Source organism: Nomascus leucogenys, chromosome 6 (genome assembly GCF_006542625.1).
Source record: "Nomascus leucogenys isolate Asia chromosome 6, Asia_NLE_v1, whole genome shotgun sequence".
Lineage (NCBI taxonomy): Eukaryota > Metazoa > Chordata > Mammalia > Primates > Hylobatidae > Nomascus > Nomascus leucogenys.
The window spans coordinates 4823903-4840497 of record NC_044386.1 but is presented as its reverse complement, the minus strand read 5'-3'; positions in this window follow the sequence as shown (position 1 = coordinate 4840497).

The following is a 16595-nucleotide window of genomic DNA, read 5'->3' as shown; positions in this document are numbered from 1 at the left end:
GGGGCAACCTGGCTCTCTGCCTCTAAGATGGAAGACCTGTGTCTCCCACGCTCCTACCTTTCCCCTTCCCCCGGCACCATGACTCAGGCGCTCAGGCAGTAAATCCAGGGCTCATGGGGTCTTCTTTATGTTCCGTACTTCTGGTGACTTACCTCTTAGTTTCTCTTCCTGTTTCGCATTCCTACTTCAGTCCTCTGCCACATCATTGAGGAGCACCCTCGTCCCTCCTCCCTGTGCTGCCCATGGCACTTGTCTTGGCTTCCTGAATGGTCCAGTCTTCTCTCACTGACTGGCAAGTCTCAGTTCATCCTTAGAATTGGCTCCAGCCTTGCCTCCGGGGCTCCTGCGGGAAGGTGCCCTTGCTCCGCAGCCCCTCTCCTGCCCTCCATCCTGGCCCATGCACGGTGTACATGGTTCACACAGCCTACATGTACTTTTGATATTTTCCTTCTTGTGCCTGTGTTGTGACATCAGCCTGGCGAGTTTTTGCCTCCAGACCCCAGCGAGTTCCTCCTAATCAGATAAATGCCCCCTCTTCCCACCCTCATCCCAAACTCAACGTCAACACCACGATTTTAAAATCAACATGTCAATTTCCATGCTTATTTATGCAGGCTCTTATGGTAGCTGCTTACAGCTTCACATTTGGAAAACTTATCTCCACAATATAATTAGAAAGCCACTCCAGAACAGGGATTGGCTTATATACTTCTCATTCTTCAACCTATGTAGCACCAGTAGGAACTCAGACAAAGGTACTGACGAATAAGGTGAAATGAATTTATCTAAACACTCAGCCTCCAGTGTTTTTAGCCTTTGCGATTTTGAGAACAACATTGTCTAACCTCATAGTGTTACCAGACATTGGAAAGTTTCAATGTCTCAAGTGACTTAGGGTGGATTGACCTGGGTAAAAGACAGGAAAACAAAGAGAAACAGGAATTGAAGGAGATTCCTGGAGAGGTTTCTGGAATGAAAAGTTCTTGGGGTTTTTGACCCTAGAAACCACAAACTTTGTGGTCCTGGTGTTAAGGACAGAACTGCTGAGCCTCGAGGAATGTGTGCACACTAGTCCCTGAGTGCCATGACCTGACAGCGTCTGCAAATAATGTCTCATGTGATTAAAGCCAAAGCATGACCTCAGGGATGGGGACTCCTGGCACATAGCAGCTTAAAACTCCAGGGAGAGTGAGTATTTTCTTTACTTGAAAGCACTCTTTGCATGAAAGAAGAATGCACACTCGGGGGCTGCTTTCGTACTCACTGTTCATTTAACACTGGTTTGTAAGATGTCATGGTTGAGAAGGAGAAAAGAAAAGGTATCTTCAATGATTAGTTTTGTTTTCCTTTGTCATAAGACAGCAACTGAGGAGTGATTTAAGGAGGTCTGAGATGTGTGCTTAAGATAATCCTTTTAAAATGGTAATTAATCATGACTCACAGATGACTCTATCAAAACAATATCTTACATTTTATAGAGCTTCAACTTTTCCAAGTATTTTTATGTCTTTTATCTATTTACTTTTCAAGGAGAGGCCGGATCCAGCACACCAGCTTCCCATGCATAGGTCTTTCTGCTTTTCCATGGTTTTGTGTGCATAAATACATAATTTGGGTCACCCGCTTAATTTCAAATAATCCTTATTAAACACTGAGTATTTGTTAACCATCTTTACATTTGCTATTTCATTGACAAGGAAATATGGTTCAAACATACACATTTACTCTCTTCTCAATAATTCCTGACCTCCACCCTCACCAAACTAAGTTGCAAGAAAATTGGGACCTATTTGGAAGATAATCTTTGTTCTTCTACTCTGCACATATTTGCCCATTTATGATGTTTGTGGAAGGCAGGAAGAAGTTTCTCATCTTTTCATTTTTGGCAGACTTATTGCCTGAGAGCTTTGGAGTGTCAGATACCTCAGCCTATGAAACACCATCTGCTACTGGACAGAGACTCTGTCTTGAGGCCCCAACATTCTCCGCCCTGGTCTTCTGGGCTGAGCCATCCATCTTTTTTCTAACTCTTTTCACTGAGCTGAGGAGAAATGCTAAGCAGTCAGGCTGAAATGAAAATATCTCACCGCCCGCTCCCATCCATAAGAGAACCAGGTGCGTTTGCAGCATGGATCCTTCATCACTGTGCCAGTGACCTTATTTTCTTGGGACTAGATACTCTATTGAGAAAAGGGGCTCCTTCCTCATTAAATCACTTCCTCCATTAAATGAGTGTGTTTCTGAGATTCTAAAAGTAAATTCAGCCAGGTCTAAGGATATTCGGACCCAAGGTGAAAGGTAGGTTGTTCTTGTGTGGATGGAAGGAAGAAAATGTGCTGGGGACCCCTCAATGTCCTGTGGAGGGACTGGGCGTGAGAAGAAGGGATAAGGGTGTGGGGCTTGCGGGAGCCTAGTGGGGCTGGGAGGGAGCTGGGGGGCAGGTGCTGGGCTCGTACTTGCATATGGTGAATGCATGGCCCTGCCAGGACACCCAGGGGAGCTTGTCTCAGGGGCCAATTGACAACCGCAGGCCCGTGCGGGAAAGATTTGGAGGCTGAAGACTAAGCAGGGAGCCAAGTGGGCACAGGGAGCTCTTGGGAAAGGCAGAACGGGAGTCATCCCTGCTGCCAAGCAGACAAGGTGGCCATGGACAGTCAGAGAGGCTGGAGGCTGAGTGTTTAGATAAATTCATTTCACCTTATTCGTCAATACCTTTGTCTGAGTTCCTACTGGTGCTACATAGGTTGAAGAATGAGAAGTATATAAGCCAATCCCTGTTCTGGAGTGGCTTTCTAATTATATTGTGGAGATAAGTTTTCCAAATGTGAAGCTGTAAGCAGCTACCATAAGAGCCTGCATAAATAAGCATGGAAATTGACATGCCTCTAAGATGGAAGACCTGTGTCTCCCACGCTCCAGAATCAGCCACGCAGAATCAGCCTGGGGGCTTCTGTCTTTCTATATCTTTGACTCAGTTGGGTCCAAAATAGACAAAGTGAGCTCAGCTTCCAAAATCAGCATGTGACCATGGCGAAAATCTGGAGAACAGGTTGATGAGTGTTTGCGGCACGCTGGAGCAAGGTCATTCCTCTACTCAGAGTCTAGGAAGGAACCACGCCCTCCACTAAGGCCCTGAGAACTGCCCAGGCCCTGGGTTTTGCCTCTTGCAGCCCCTAGTATAGAACTTGCAGAGACCTTACAACTCTGTGGCTGACCAAATGCAAGTGGCAACATTGTCCACACACAGCCTTTGCCCCGTTGTCTGCTGATCTGCAACCCAACCCTGCACTCTGTCCAGAAACAAAACTCCCTCCCTGAGTTTGGAGAAGCATGAGTATATGGAGTAGAGGCTGAGACATAAAACAATGTCTGAGACTGGACCCTGTAGAAAATCACCATACCCTGGGAGGCCATGGGTGTAGATGTCCGCGTACAGACAGAAACGTGGTGGATGTGAAAAGTGACTGACCACAGTCCTAGGAACTCTGTCCTGCTGCTGAGGGGTGCCTGAGAAGGAAGGACTGATGCCGAGAAGATCCTTGATGTTTATTTACTGTGGTTTCCTGTTTCTCAAGATGGAAGACACAATGCCACTGGTCATGGGGTCTTCCCAGGCTGCACCCTCAGTGAAGATGATAATGAACAAACTACTGTGCACGTGTATGTGCCTGCATGTGTGCATGTATGTGTGTACATGTGCATGCGTGCCTGCGTGTGTGTGCATGTGTGTTTGTGTTTTTAAATTAACCATGCAGGTTGCTCTATCTTGATGAAACTTCCAATGTTGAATGGCTGTGCCTACAACTTTAAGGCCTATGTGACCGCCAATTTCTAAAAGCAGCATCAGGGCCGGAGACGGTGGCTCATGCCTGTAATCCCAGCACTTTGAGAGGCCGAGACGAGCGGATCACCTGAGGTCAGAAGTTCGAGACGAGCTTGGCCAACATGGTGAAACGCCGTCTCAACTAAAAATACAAAAATTAGCTGAGTGTGGTGGCATGTGCCTGTAGTCCCAGCTACTGGGGAGGCTGAGGCAGGACCATCACTTGAACCCGAGAGGTGGAGGTTGCAATGAGCCGAGATTGCACCACTGCACTCCAGCCTGGGTGACAGAGCAAGACTTCGTCTCAAAAAAGTAAATAAATAAATCAAAACAGCACCAGTAGCTTTTTTCCTCCCACCGCCTCTCCTTCCTTCATTTAAACTCACCAGGAGCTGATGGAGGTGCCGGTGAAGATACAGGGCTCATTTTGAAAACTGGAATAGAAGAATAAGAAAATTCTTTTTTGAGAGAAAGAGAGAGAAAGAGACATACATATCTAGGGGGGCTTAAACAACAGACATTTATCTTCTCACAGTTTTGGGGGCCAACAGTCCGAGGTGCAGGCCCCTGCAGGGTTGGTTTCAGGTGGGGGCTTTCCTCCAGACGCATGGGTGATGCCTTCTCAGTGTGCTCTCACGTGGCCATTTCTCTGTGTGCACAGGGAGCAAGAGAGAGGTCTCTGGTGCCCCTTTCTCTTCTTATAAGGACACCTGTCCTCTTGCCCCACCCTGATGACCCCATTTGACCTTGACGACCTCCTTAAAGTCTCTATCTCCAAATACAGTCACATTTGTGGGGACACAATTCAGCCCATGACATGTGGTCCTGAGGAGGGGTTTTGGGTACTTAAGGGTCTGGAAGTAAACTTAGTGGGTACAGACGTATGACAAAGCATAGCACATTCAGCAATAATTGCACTCACTCAAAAATGATGGGATAAAGTTAAAGCTGAACAAATATTTGGTCTGTTTCCCCTCAGGCACTGATCCCCACGTGCAGTGATGGGCTATTTAGGTGCACTAAGTACAGAAGACAAACAGAGCTAGGGGCCCTTCTGCATTTGCAGGAGGCCTCCTCCAGGACAGCTTTGTGACCTTCCAATGCTCCAGGAGAAGGTGTGGTTTTCAGGTTGAGTGAGAATGGGAAGCTCATGGCACACCATGGTGCAGTTATTTGGTGAAATGAACCAGGGGAAATGGCACCCCAGGGGGATTATGGAGACAAATGTAGCATGCCTTTCATTTATCCTGATGGTTTTGAGCCTGGTTTTCCTGGGGAGACCAGCATGTCTTCTTCGGCTCTGAAGAAAGGATGGTGACGACCAGATGTGCAAGCAAAGCAGGCAGCAGTGCCCCCTCCCCATGAACAGGGCACCCACCTGCAGAACTCCTCAGGCCTGGGTTCCCACCAGGGCTCAGCACTCGCTTGACTCTTAGCCCTGCGGCACGTGAGCATTGCTGGCTCTATTTCCAGACTTCAGATTAAAGCTCTTCATGATTGCAAACCCACTACAGAGGCTTTGTGGTTCAGCTTCCAGCTGGGAGTCAGCTGCCCGGGCCAGCCATCTAAACCCTGAAGTCAGAACAAGAAATCCTGCCGCTGAGAACCATGCCCAGAGGCTGGCACTAGTGGGAAGATCTGCGAGACTCTTCTCAAGCATCCGGACCGTGGAGGGGAGTGAGGTCGCTCCCCGGGCGAGTCTGGCAGGCTCGTGGGCCTGGACAACGCTTCTGCGAAGGACCCGCTGGCAGGAGGATTTGCCAGCTGGACAGGCAGCCCTGGATATTCTGACCTGGACTCCACTCACTTGGGCTCTCGAAGTATTACAGGTGGTTCTGGCTCTGTCGGCAGCAGGAAATCTGTAAATGTAGCTGTAAAAATGTGAACAGGCATCCCCAAAATCCTTAAAAATCCTCCAGAGCCCACTTTGCCTGGCTTCTATTTCAGAGCATAACTTCCTATCCGTCTCCTATATTACATGAGTTGAGATTCTGTTTTAAAGGTTGATGCGTGACTTTAAGCAATGGATTAATTTAATAATAGTAAGTGAAATGGAAAGGCTGGCATCTCAGAATTTTGAAAGAGCCTAAGGAATCCAATTCCTTTGTTTTATAAGTAACAAATCCAACAGCCAGAGAAGTAAAGTGAGTTTCCCAGGGTCACCCAGCTAGTTAATATAACCACCTGTTGCTCTGTGGAACCTTAAGGGAAGGGGTCATGGCTCATTTAGTTTGGAGCCTGGAACATAGTAGGTGTGGTGGGCGGTATCGTTCTGAATTACTCATTCCCTTTCTGTGTGAGTGCCTTACCTACCCCACCACTGACATTTACCATGCAGAGCCTGCCTGTAGGAGTTCACTTCCCTGCCTCATTGACATTGGACTTGACCATGTGCCTTGCTCTGGCCAGTGGGGCATGAGTGTGTGACAGGGTGCTGGTTCTGGGCAGAAGGATTAAGAGGCAGCTGACATTTCTAGTAGCTTTTCACTCTTTTTCCTCTGCCAGAACAACAGGATGTCCTGGATAGGGGCTGTTCTTCAGCCTAGATTCTGGCCTGAAGAAAATGCAGAGGACAGACCCACAGGCAACGTGCAGCCAAGATATAACGTGTTGAAGGAATGAACTTTTATTGTTGTAAGTGGCTGAGATCTTGAGGCTCTTGTTCCAGTGACCAAGTTGACAGACACAGGGGTGTGCGGTCACTATAGGTTGAAGTAATGGAAGAATAAATGACCAGGCATAAAGGTTGTTTCTTTCCTTGCCTTCTAGATACTGTGGTGTTCATCTGCATTTCAGGCCACTCCTTTTATAAGTTGGTGATGTGATGAATGGGGCTAAACTAGAAGAATTTGGGCATGGACAAGGGATACAAAGATGAAGGAGCGTTCTTGAGAATACAGCCTGAGGCAGGTGTGGACTCAGAGTGGTGACACTGCCAATATGTATGCTTTGCACAGCTCTGCAGATGACCAGCCTCAGCAGTGTGACCCACTGAGCATCAGCTCCTGCTGCTGCCACTTCTGGCAGGTACAATGAGTAAAGCCATTGTCTCGCCTGGAGGAGACTAAAAGCAGTTCCAGTGAAGTGGTTAAAGCAGAGTGTTACACGTGTTGGTGAGCCTGTGCCTCCCCTGCCATCCTGACGAGTGTGCTGCTTTGCCCTCTCTTGTCCTCAGAAGTGAGGTGATCCTTCCTGGATGACGAGAAACATGGTTGCCCTAGAGATGGCTTAGCCCAAAGTGCAAAATTAGTTTACTTAGACAGTAACAGATAGGACTAGCTGAAGCCTAAGCAAAAAGCCTTTAATTACTTTGGGTTGAAGATAATTAAAATGAATTGATATGAAAAGAACTTATTATATATCTATCTGTCCTACTGATAATAACTCAAATACACACATTACTTAAATATTGCATTTGCATACCTGAACGTATGTGTAGAAATAAAACAGGATCCTGAATTCATACGTTTGTGTTTTCAATCCCTCACCACAGGACCCCTTTTCCATGTCTAGGTGATAGGGCAAAATTGGGTTTTGGTTCTAGGCAAATGATCATCCCAGCGTGATCTCTGCTTGATCCTGGGACTCTGCTCACCTGAGTTATGCTCTCAACCTGGATGGGTCAAGGCAGCTTTTCTCCCTGGTGAGCTGCAGGCTCTTTTAAGTCTGTCATCATGACGCGGAGGACAATGACATGTAGATGGCGACTGAGCCCAGAGGAAAACCAGCATACCAAGTTAAACCAAGATGAGTGCATTAGTCAGAGTTTTTCTGTGAAACAGAACTGACAGGATACATGCATACATACATAGACAAATGTGAATATCGATATATAGATATATGAGAGGGGATTTATTATGGGAATTGGCTCACATGGTTATGGAAGTCTCCCTCTGTTCCCTCTGCAGGTTGGAGAACCAGGAAAACTGGTGCTGTAATCTAGTCCAAGGCAGAAGATCTGAGAGCTGCGGGGCTTGGGAAGGGGCTGGTGTAAGTCCTGGGGTCTAAAGGCCCCGGACTCAGGGGAGCTGTGATGTCCGAGGGCAGGAGAAGATGAGTGTGTGCCCCTGCTCAAGCAGAAAGAGCTGATGTGCCCTCTTTCTGCTTTCTTGTTCTATTTGGGCCTTCAGTGGATTGGATGGTGCATACCCACATAGCTGGGGGCAGATCTTTACTCAATTTACCAATTCAAATGTTAATCTCTCCCGGAAACACCCTCACAGATGCGACTGGAAATAATGGTTATGCAAGCTTCTTCAACCCGAGGCCTGCGGACTGCATGCGACCCAGGACGGCTTTGAATGCAGCTAACATTAAACATTCTTTCTTAAAACATTATGAGATTGTGTGTGCGTGTGTGTGTGTGTTTTAAAACTCATCAGCTATTGTTAGTGTCAGTGTATTTTATGTGTGGTCCAAGACAATTTTTCTTCTTCCAATGAGGCCCAGGGAAGCCAAAAGATTGGACACCTCTGAGTTAAAAGGACCTGGGCGTCCCTTAACCCAGTCAAGTTGACACCTAAAATTAACTATCACAAAATTAACCAACCGAGTTATTTGGGCACTGGCCTCCGATGACCTGCTGATCTGCCAGCACCTACTCAGCCTGATAATGCAGACCCATCTCTCTGCTTGCAGCAGTGGAAACATTTCCCAGGCTGGCTGCTCCATGACCTCACCAGACTCCCAGGCTGCCCACGCCCAAAGGAATCCATTTTCAAGCATCTGAATTTATGGCACTGTTGAATGGCTGCCATTTACTATTAGAGTTTCACTGTATTCCAAACTCCTATGACTTCCTGAAAATGGTCTTTTAAAGAGCAGAATCTTCAACAGGGTAAGGGGAGATGGTGAATTCTGCAAAGCTGAGCTTGCAATGAGGTGATAATCTGTTCTAGGATCCAGCAGAGGAAATGAGAGCCTAGTAGGATGCTCTTGAGGTCTAAAAAATAAAATGAGTATATTAGAAATACCTACTGATTATTTTCACTTTTCAACTATAAATTTGACACTGGAATCAACGATAATTTAGGAGCAGGAAAAAAAATGTGCTTGGGATAACTGAGATGGCCTCGGCTGGGACCATGTCCTCTTTAGTGTGAGTCAAATCATCCTAATTCGCACTGCAATAGGTTTCTTTCCCTCCATTCTAGCAACCAGAAAATGGCATCTGAATTAAATGTTAAAATATGGGACTCTTATATTTAGCCTCTAATCTTAATCTTGTTACAATTATTTCCTTGCAAAAAAAATTGCAAAACATTGCCGAATGAGGTGCTGTTGTTTCTTTCCAAATGGTAGCTGCTTTTCTTTCTGAGGTTTAAAGTTTTCCATCAAATAGTAAGGGCAAAAAGTGAAGCCTTTCCCCTCAGCTATGAAATCCTGGGCAAGGCACTTGTCTTTCTTGGGAGTCAGGATCTCTCTCTATAAAGTTATGCCTGGACTGCAGCGTCTCTAAGATTCTTTTCAGCTCTGACAACCTGCACCTGTGTGATATGGTTTGGCTGTGTCCCCACCCAAATCTCATCTTGAATTGTAGCTCTCATAATTCCCACGTGTCATGGGAGAGACTCAGTGGGAGATGATTGAATCATGGGGGTGGTTTTCCCCTTACTATTCTCGTGGTATTGAATAAGTCTCATGAGACCTGATGGTTTTCTAAAAGGTTTTCCCATTCGTTCGGCTCTCATTCCCTCTTGCCTGCTGCCTTATAAGACGTACCTTTCACCTTCCACCGTGATGGTGAGGCCTCCTAGCCATATGGAACTGTGAGTCCATTAAACCTCTTTTTCTTTATAAATTACCCAGTCTCAGGTTTGTCTTCATCAACAGTGTGAAAACAGACGAATACACCCTGGTTCTCAAACACATTTTTATCCCATGCAGTCGAATCTCTTGGAGCCCTTTCCACAAGGTCTCTGGTCTTGGTGAGCCAGAGCCCAGCACGTGATGTCCCTGGAGGCTGTATCCCACCTTTGCTTATTATTTTCCTCTTTCTTGGTACCTCTTATTTGGTACCACTCTTGCTGACCTTTTCCTATTTCTATGACTTCCTCTTGTATAAAGTCCTTTCTTCTTGACCCTTAACACTGGGTTTGCTGAGGCTCACTAGTTGCCAGCCCCTTGCTAATCCCAGGACATGCACAGTTGGCTGAAAGCAAAGTTCTTACCCTTGAAGAAATCCCCCCGAGGTGAAGAGGCAGGAGGCCAACCAGCCTCACACGCTGTGCCTGGTGCTGTGATGGGGTCTCCACGACCCAGTACTGGGGGCTAGAGGAACTTGGGAAGCTGGATCAAGGCCTCTCAAAAGTGCCCGTGTTTGAGAGGGGGGACCCTTAAATAAGCTGGACTTTTCCACTTGCACTAGAGAGAAAAGTGCACTCCTGGCTTAGGGTGACTAGAGATTTCCAGTGAAAGGTTATTGCCAATTAGGAAGAAGCAGAGGAAGCTCGGCCCACAGTGAGGGGCTCTGCACACCCCACTGAGAAGCACAGGTTTTACCCACAAGTCCTTCACCCAGCGGCTGACTGTGATCTGACGGGTTCAGTTTGGCAAATACAATGAGAGAAGACAATTGAATGGAGAACATTTAAAAGACTATTGCAACAATCTAGGCAAGACGACAGAACGGAACACCTTTTAAGACCGGATGGTGACAGTGCTCAGGGAAGGATTTGGAGGGGGTTGTAGAGTGGAGCTGGAGCAAGAGAAGAGTCCAAGGATGACCATAAGTTTCCAGTTTAGGACACTGTGTGAGAAGCGACCCTAGAATACAGCAGACAAGAGGGATAACTTTAGGGGCTGAAGAGTAGGAAATAGTGAGCTTGGCCTGGGGTGTGTCGCATCACAGTGCCTGGGAGCATTTGGAGAACTAAGAGGAGACAGAAGAAAGGTGTGCCCCAGGCCTAGGAAGGTGAGCTCTATGGCAGAGGACATGTCTAGAGCAGAGATGCTTGAGAGAGGCTGTGGAAGACAGCAATGACCAGTGTGCCTTGATCTGGCGACCAGGAGGCTGTCAGTGACTTTAGCAACAGCAGTTTCCTGAGAGAGTGCAGGGCAGGAATCAGGGACAATAGATGAGTGGGTACTACTTGAGGGGTCACCGAAACGGGACCTCTCTCCCCTCCTAGAATACTTCTGATTACTTAAACTACAATGAGACACCGGAGCAGAGAGGGGTTGGTGACAATGTTTGATGTACCCTCGGCCCTCTGTCCATGCAATGAGATGGGACCACATGGTCTTTGGCCTCCAGCCGTCTAAGCTCTGCATCCTGAGCCCCCGTGGCTGGGAGGGATGGCAGGCCGGTGTGCATCCTCTGCAGGTGTGCCCAGGGCAGAGCTTGGGGCTGCCGTTCCAGCAGAGCGCTGGTTGCTCTGACCTGTCTTTTCACTGTGTCTGGGCTGGGGTGAGAGGTGGTGAGGGGAAGCTTGTGATTACTTACCCCAGAGCAGAGCCTTGCTGCCTCTGCCTATGGCCCCTCCAGACACAACTGAGCAACAGTGTATCATGGGGGAAAGAGGATCTGTGGATCCACTGGGTTTTCTTTTGGTGTATGCAGGAGAAATAAATGGCAAGACGGAGTGAGCGGCTCCCTTCCCACAGGGGCTTCCAAGTGAGTGGATCTGTGGTCCTCGTGCAGAGCTGAGGAGAGGCTGTTGTACAGGGAAGAGCCTGGTCTTGCCTATGGACCCTGGACATGATTCCCATTAAGGGGACGAGCACTAGTGGCGGGTCTCAGGAGGCCCACCTCTGCGGGATGTCCCAGATGACCCCGTCCTCATGGAGGAAGTGAGAAAGCCAACACAGGGACCAGGGCACACAACTTGTATAAGTGAGGGGAGGGGCAGGAAGGTGCCTTGGGAGGGACAGATACAGCACCTGGCATTGCTGAAGCTCTCGGAAGGGGGCTGGGAGAAGTGGAACACCAGGGAGAGGGCACAGCGTGGGCTCAGGAGGGTTCAGAGAGGCCTCCAGGCAGCCTGGCCTGCTGCCTTGGGGAGCAGACTCTGCTGGCAAGCCGGCCCGAGGAGCCTCTGAACCCATCCTGTGAGATGCAGAAGTGAGAATTCCAGGCTGAGAAAGGGCCTGTGCTGAGCCCCTGGTCCAGGCTCACACACACTGTTCAGGATGCAGACAGGATGGCAGGGGTGGGGTGGGGGGTTTCACGTGAGTTTTTGTCATAGGAAAGGTGCAGCGTTCTGGGGTTTTTGGGAGAGTTTCTTCACTTTCCCAAGTCTCCTGCTGACTTTCTTTGTTAAGGCTGCTGAGCTGGGAGCTAGAGGTGTTTCCAGCTGGGCATGGGGGTGGGGGTGGCATTGGAGAGCTGGAGGGAGACAGAAAGAGGCAGCCTGATTGCAGGCTGGAATGTGTGTGGCTGGGGCCAGCCCCGCTCCTCCTCCAGCACTGCTTTGTTTTGTCTGGACTGCTTGGCTCGGCCTGGAATTTCCGGGGGCTGCCTTCAGTCCAGGGCATGTGCTTCCTGGCACATGGGGAGACCCCCTTCTCCCCTTCAGGTTCTGTGGGGCAGCTTCTGGTGGGCTTCCTGGGGGTCCAGCGAGACTAGAACAAAGGCTTGCTGGGCTCTGTCCTGGCACTGGAAGGCAACTGAGAAGCAAGTGGAGAAAATCCTCACAGGCAGCCCCTGAGATAAGGAGAAGCCTGGGTCTCCCCACCTAGTGCAGCTGGGCGTCCACCTATACATCAGCCAGGGTGCTGTCCAGATGCTAAGACGGCTGTGTAACTGGCCCCCTTTTCACCCATCCAGGGCAGGCAAGGGCAGTGGGGATCACACTGCAATTCGTGAGAATCAGGTTAACCGACCACTCCCCAGACAAAGCCCCCCGCAGCCCAGGAACCACACAGCGACTTCTGGGGAGCTGCAGTTTTAGAGCATGGTGGCCTGAGACTGAGTGGAGCGGGGAGTGAATCGTGGGCACCTGTGGATCCACTGAGGCTGAGGGTTCAAGATATTCATGTCAGGATGGGATGCGGGTGAAGGAGCCCTCTCTAGACTTGGATTTTGAAGTCACCCCTGTGGTAGCTATGAACTTCACATCGAGAGCTTGTTTCCAGCCAAACATGCTGAGACTATGTTGTGAAAAAACAAAGAGAAGAATCCCAAACCCCACCACTCCAGATGGAAAGAGATTCTCAGGTGGCCGGAAGTTTCCAGAGTGCTAGGTGGGCAAGGCCACGCACCTGCCTCTGAAGAGCTCTCAGAACATCAGGAAGTCAAGGAGGTGCAGGCAGGAAAATGGTAGCGTACAGGGAGGGGCTGCACGGGGGAAGAGATGACGGACGTGGCCCGGCAAAGCCACAGAGGCTGAGATGACATGGGCACTGTGTGTCCACAAAAGACAGACCATGTAGAGAGAGGAACGGAAGGTGAGGGGCACAGGGTGAGGTGCGAGGTCACAGTTGAACACCCAGCTGTGCCATTTACTGGCTCCATGGCCTGGGAGAGTCACGAGACCTCGATGTGCTGCTCCCTCTTCCTCCCACCATGGACAGGGCCATTGATGGCACCTCCCCCAAGGGAGGGTCAAGTGGGGCTTTGCACATGAAGTGCTCATCTCAGGGCTTGGCACACAGCCAGTGCTAAATATAACCTAAGGGAAATGCAGCCCACCCCAGTTGGATGTTGTGATGTTGGCTATAGAAGCAGATGAAGGCTTTGGCCAGTGCCCGACATGATCTAAGCCAGCCCCTTTCGAACACCTTGTAGGGGTGTGTCAGGCCAGTTGGAGCAGCAGATTGGGACACAGAGACGGCCTGAGTGAGAGATGCTAACCAGGTGCTGGGCTGATGAGTCTCGCAGCCCCAACAATCCTGGCTCTAGGCAACCCCTCACCTGCCACACCACCCTTCTCCACCCGGCATCTGTCTCAAGTGCAGAGTCATGAACAGAACACAGGCTGGTCATAGGCAAATTACGGGCAGATCATTGGCAAGTCACAGGCAAACCACAGGCAGGTCACAGGCAAGTCACAGACAAATCATGGGTGGATCCTGAGAAGGTTATGGGTGCTTGTTCCATCTGCCCCCCTTGCCCATGCTCTCTTCTCACTGTAAGAGCCCAGGTTGAAGAGCCCAGGTTTCTGGTCTACCATTTCCCTCCTTAACAGAAGCAAATCCACCCCCTCAGCCTGGCCCCATCCTGTGGTCATGGTCAACCTCATAGTACATCCATTTGCGGCCATACATTATTTCACTGCTGGAACAAAAAGCCCTTGAAGGCAGGCCCACATCTTGGCCATTTTTGCCTCCTTCATGGAACAAGGTCAGCAGGTGTCCCATGAAGGGCTATTGACAATATGATAAAAGGATTATTGAAAAGCTTCTGTTTAAAGGACAGAGGTTTAGAGGACAGCCCCAGTGGCCCCATTGCCTGGTGAATCAATAAGATTGTGGTACCCGATGGCTCTGGGTTTTGGAATAAGCTGCCCCCAGCTCCCCAGAATCCTGTAGAATTCTGCAGAATCCCCCTTTCTGTCTGGCAACTCCAGAAAAAGCTATATAAATTTTCTGTCAGAATTTCTGCTCTGTAAAATGGGATTGGGAATATCTCCTCCCATGAGTGGGTCTGTGCATTGGAAGAGGTGGTGTAGAGCCTGCTGTGCCACATCAACAGCTGGTGTTATGCACAGACCAGGCAGCCGGAGCATGCGTGGGACCCGCCATCCATTCCAGCAGCCGAAATCCTGAGAGCAGGTATCTGCCTCTGTCACACCAGAGGTACTGGCTTCTCACTGGGTCCCAGTTACTGCTGGTTAAATCCAACCCAGGGAAAGGGGCATAATGGTGAATTTTATGTGGCAATGTGGCTGTGCAGTCTTGAGGCAGAATTGCTGCTTCTCAGGGAAATCTCAGTCTTTGCTCTTAAAGCCTTCATCTGATTGGATGAGGCCCACCCATACTATGGAGGGTACTCTGCTTACAGTCAATTGATTGAAACGTTAAGCACTTCACAGACTGCAACACAGAAGCCCTGCCTGGCAGCAATAAGTAGTTTACCAACCAAAAAAGAGCCTTGGACTAGACAGATTCACAGATGAATTCCATCAGCGGTACAAAGAACAGCTGGTACCATTTCTGCTGAAATTATTCCAAACAACTGAAAAGGAGGGACTCCTTTCTAAATCATTTTATGAGGCCAGCATCATCCTGATACCAAAACCTCGCAGAGACATAACAACAAAAAAAGGAAACTTCAGACCTATATCCTTGATGAACACAGATGCAAAAATCCTCAATAAAATACTGGCAAACTGAATCCAGCATCACATCAAAAAGCTTATCCACCATGATCAAGTTGGCTTCATCCATGCGATGCCAAGTTTGGTTCAACATATGCAAATCAATAAATGTGATTCATTACATAAACAGACTAAAAACAAAAATCACATGATTTATCTCAATAGATGCAGAAAAGGCCTTCAATATAATTCAATGCCCCTTCATGTTAAAAACTCTCAATAAGCTAGGTTTTGAAGGAACATACCTCAAAATAATAAGAGCCATATATGACAAACCCACAGCCAATATCATACTGAATGGGCAAAAGCTGGAAGCACTGCCCTTGAAAACTGGCACAACAAAAGGATACCCTCTCTCACCACTCCTCTTAAACATAGTATTGAAGTTCTGGCCAGGATAATCAGGCAAGAGAAAGAAATAAAGGGTATTCAAATAGGCAGAGAGGAAGTCAACCTATCTGTGTTTGCAGATGATATGATCCTACATCTAGAAAACCCCATTGTCTCAGCCCAAAACTTCTTAAGCTGATAAGCAACTTCAGCATAGTCTCCGGATACAAAAGCAATGTGCAAAAATTGCTAACATTCCTATACACCAAAAGGCAAGCCAAGAGCCAAATCATGAATGAACTCCCATTCACAATTGCTACAAAAAGAATAAAATACCTAGGAATACAGCTAACAAGGGAAGTGAAGCACCTCTTGAAGGAGATCTACAAACCACATGTCAAAGAAATCTGAGATGACACAAACAAACCATTCCATGCTCATGGATAGGAACAATCAATATGAAAATGGCCATACCACCCAAAGCAATTTATAGATTCAATGCTATTCCCATTAAATTACCAATGACATTTTTCACAGAATTAGAAAAAAAACAATTTAAAAATTAATATAGAACCCAAAAAGAGCCCAAATAGCCAAGACAATCATAAGCAAAAAAGAACAAAGCTGGAGACATCACGCTAGCCGACTTCAAACTATCTCACAAGGCTGCAGTACCAGCATGGTAATGGCACAAGGACAGACACACAGACAAATGGAACAAAATAAAGAACCCAGAAATAAGATAGCAAACCTACAATTGCCTGATCTTTGACAAACCTGACAAAAACAAGCAACGAGGAAAGGGGCCCTATTTAATAAATGGTGTTGAGAGAACTGGCTAGCCATATGCAGAAAATTGAAACTGGATCCCTTCCTTACACCATATACAAAAATCAACTAAAAATGGATTAAAGATTTAAATGTAACACCCTAAACCATAAAAACCCTAGGAGAAAATCTAGGCAATACCATTCAGGACATGGGCATAGGCAATTGTAACAAAAGCAAAAATTGACAAATGGAATCTAATTAAACTAAAGAGCTTTTGCACAGCAAAAGAAACTATCATCAGAGTGAACAGACAACCTAAGAATGGGAGAAAATGTTTGCAATATATGCATCTGACAAAGGTCTAATATTCGGCATCTACAAGGAACAAATTTACAAGAAAAAAAAACAGAACC